Here is a 3,882-nt window from a genome sequence, read left to right as displayed (position 1 = left end):
AGCCCAGCGCCCTGTCAGGAGAAGCCGTAGCCACAGTGCGGGGCAACACTGTCCAGGGTGCTGGTGGCTCTGCTGACCAGACTCCGCGGAGCCCCACCTTCAAGACCCACCCCCAAGACCCTGAGGACTGGGCTCCTATGGCCTGGCTCACACCAGGGACCAGGATCAAGGGTGCCCCAAACCTAGCTCCCTTCTCAGCTTCTGAGCCTGGTCCTGACAGAACCCCCTTCTGGCCCAGCGTACCTTCTCTGTGAACCTCCTGCCTGAGAACCTCACCCTGGGTCACCCACTGCCTGCACCAAGATGTCCCCCCGAGAAGCGTGTGGTTGACAGAGCGATGCTGGGAGACCTGGTTCCTTCCAGGCTGGATGGTCCTGGGCCTCCCTCCCCAGCACCCAGCAGAGAAGGACAGGAGTGCCCGCTGCCAGAACAGGACGTCCCCATCTTTGCGAACCACCATATAGTAAAGACAAAGTCTGGGATCGGGCAGGGGTCTGACAGATGGAGAAGATGCGGAACCGTATCACGGAGAAGCCTCAACCTGGGAAAACCACAAGTTTTACAAAGAAGTAAAAAGCTAAAGACAAAACCTGACTACAATTTGTGACTAAAAGTGTGCCTGGGAGTAATGAGAGTCCATTCCTCACAAGCCCCATCTCTAAAACACAACTCCCGGAAACAGCAAACTCTACGGTGTATGACAGGGGGTCCCAGCAGACACAGAAAGAGCGGTGTGCACAGAGGGAAACGTAAGTGATCATACCTACGTCTGTAAAAGAAAAATCTCAAGCCAATAAAGTAAAAACATCTTTAGGAACTTGGAAAATAAGAGCAAACTCAACTCAAAGCCAGTGGAAAAGAGGAAGTATTGAAACTAGATACAGAAAAGAACTCCGTCAACATGATTAAAGGCAATTATGAAAACTGGCAGTTGCCATCGTTCTCCACGGTGAGAGACTGACAGCTTCCCTGCTGGGAACAGGAACAAGATGAAATAGCAGCTTTCAGTATTCAACCTCACACTGGAAGTTCTAGCCAGAGCAATCAGGCAAGAAAAAAATAATGAAGGCATCCAGATGGAAAGGGCAAAGTAAAATTATCTCTATTTCCAGATGGCATGATTGTTTATACAGAAAATCCCGAAGGATCTATACCCAAAAAATAACTAGAATTAATAAGTGCATTCAGCAAAGTTCCAGAGTACAAGGTCAACACGCGGGATCAGTTGTGTTTCTGAAATGTGCTAGCAATGAACAATTCAAAATGTAAGTTAAGAAAACAATTCCATTGACAAAAGTACCATGAGAGAATAAAATATATAGGGATAAATCTAACCAGTGAGGGAAAAGACTACACTAAGAACCACAAAATACTGCGGCAAAAAATTAATAAAGGCCTAATACAGGGGTGCCTGGTGAAGCATCGGAGTTTTGGCTTCGGGTCAAGTTGTGCTCTCAGGGTCGTGGGGTCAAGCCCCTCACAGGGCTCCACGCTCGGCATGGGGTCTGCTGGGGCTTCTCTCAGCCTCTCCCTCTGCTCCTTCCCCTGCAGACACTCTCTATCTCTAAAATAAATAAATACATCTTTAAAAATTGCATGGAATACTGGGTGTGGTACATAAACAATGAATTCTGGTACACTGAAAAGAAAATTTTTTTTAAAAGACCTAAATACATGGAAAGACAACCCATAATCCTGGATCAGATGAGTTGAGATTGTCAACTGCGTGATGCCACCCAAGGACCTACTGACTCCGTGCAATCCCCTCAAAATAACATCTTCACTTTTGTTTCCCTTGCCTTTGGAGACATGTCTGGCAAGAAATTTCTGCAGCCTCGATCAAAAGGTTGCTGCCTGTGCTCTCCTCTAGGGAAGATGTAAAATAGTAGCCCAAGGGTCACTTGTTGTCTGATTGCTGAGGCCAGGACTACCAGTGCTATGTTGAACAATGGTGGTGAGAGTGGACATCCCTGTCATGTTCTTGATCTCAGAGGGAAAGCTCTCAGTGTTTCCCCATTTAGGATGATATTGCTATGGGATTTTTGTATATGACTTTTATGATATTGAGGTATGCTCCCTCTCTCCTTACACTGCAGAGAGTTTTAGCAAGAAAGGATGCTGTACTTTGTCAAATGCTCTTCCTGCATCCGTTGAAAGGATCCTATGGTTCTTGTCCTTTCTGTTATCAATGTATCGTATCACACTGATTGATTTGTGGTTGTTGAACCAACTTGAAGCCCAGGAATAAATCCCACTTGGTCGTGGTGAATAATCCTTCTAATGAACTGTTGGATCCTATTGGCTAATATCTTGTTGAGTATTTTGGTGCCCGTGTTCATCAGGGATATTGGTCTATAATAGTCCTTTTTAGTGGAGTCTTTAGTTTTGGAGCTTCATCATGATAAACAGCTTTTGCAAAGGAAAGGAAACATTCAACAAAACTAAGTAGCATCCAGTCAAGGGGTGCCTGGGTGGCTCAGTGGGTTAAGCCTCTGCCTTCAACTCAGGTCATGATCTCAGGGTCCTGGGATCCAGCCCCGCATCCAGCTCTCTGCTCAGCGGGAAGCCTGCTTCCTCCTCTCTCTCTCTGCCTGCCTCTCTGCCTACTTGTGATCTGTCTGTCAAATAAATAAATAAAGTCTTTTTTTTATTTCTTTTCAGTGTAACAGAATTCATTGTTTTTGCACCACATCCAGTGCTCCATGCAATATGCGCCCTCCATAATACCCACCACCTGGCTCCCCCAACCTCCCAACCCACCCCCTTCAAAACCCTCAGGTTGTTTTTCAGAGTCCATAGTCTCTCATGATTCATCTCCCCCAATTCCCTCAACTCCCTTCTCCTCTCCATCTCCCCATGTCCTCCATGTTATTTGTTATGCTCCACAAAGAAGTGAAACCATATGATACTTGACTCTCTCTGCTTGACTTATTTCACTCAGCATAATCTCTTCCAGTCCCGTCCATGTTGCTACAAAAGTTGGGTATTCATCCTTTCTGATGGAGGCATAATACTCCATCGTGTATATGGACCACATCTTCCTTATCCATTCGTCCTTTGAAGGGCATCTTGGTTCTTTCCACAGTTTGGCGACCGTAGCCATTGCTGCAATAAACATTGGGGTACAGATGGCCCTTGTTTTCACTACATCTGTATCTTTGGGGTAAATACCCAGTAGTGCAATTGCAGGGTCATAGGCAAGCTCTATTCTTAATTCCTTAGGGAATCTCCATGCTACGGCCAATTTAATGTTAAAACCTGTTTAACTACTAGGGCCTGCTTAGCCAGAGCGACTCCATATTGCCTCGGTAGCCATATTGTTGTTTACATCCACGACTTCATTCCGGGAATAAATGCCCCAGTAGTTCCTGGTATGGTTCCAGGTATCGATTCCAGGAGTAAACGCCTTAACAATAGAAGTCATGTACCTTGGGTCTGCGGTTATGCCCTATAAAACCAGCCTGTGAGATCGGGAGGGGGTCGCTCTCTTTGGAGGCGGCCCTGGCCAGTCAGTCTGACTTCTAATGCTTGGCATAGAATAAAGCTCTACATAACTTTCACTTTGTCTCAGTCTCATTCCCCTGGCTGGTCAGTCTGACTTCTAATGCTTGGTATAAAATAAGGCTTTGCATAACTTTCACTTCATCTCAGTCTCGTTCCTTTGATAACGGACCCCAACATTCTGGGGGCTCATCCGTGATCAAATGATGAGAACTGAGTCAACATCACAATTTCTGGGAAAAGCCTCCGGAGGTAAGATCTCAAGATTTTATTCTTCAGGATCTGGTCTGTCTGTCTGGTTGTGGAGCTCCAGGGTATAGCCCACCAGGGAGAAGTTGGATGCAGCATTGCTCCCCAGGGCTGGAGTGGATGCAGGGATGC

This window comes from Meles meles, chromosome 13 (assembly GCF_922984935.1).
Source record: "Meles meles chromosome 13, mMelMel3.1 paternal haplotype, whole genome shotgun sequence".
NCBI classification, from domain to species: Eukaryota; Metazoa; Chordata; class Mammalia; order Carnivora; family Mustelidae; genus Meles; species Meles meles.
This window is presented reverse-complemented; position numbering follows the sequence as displayed.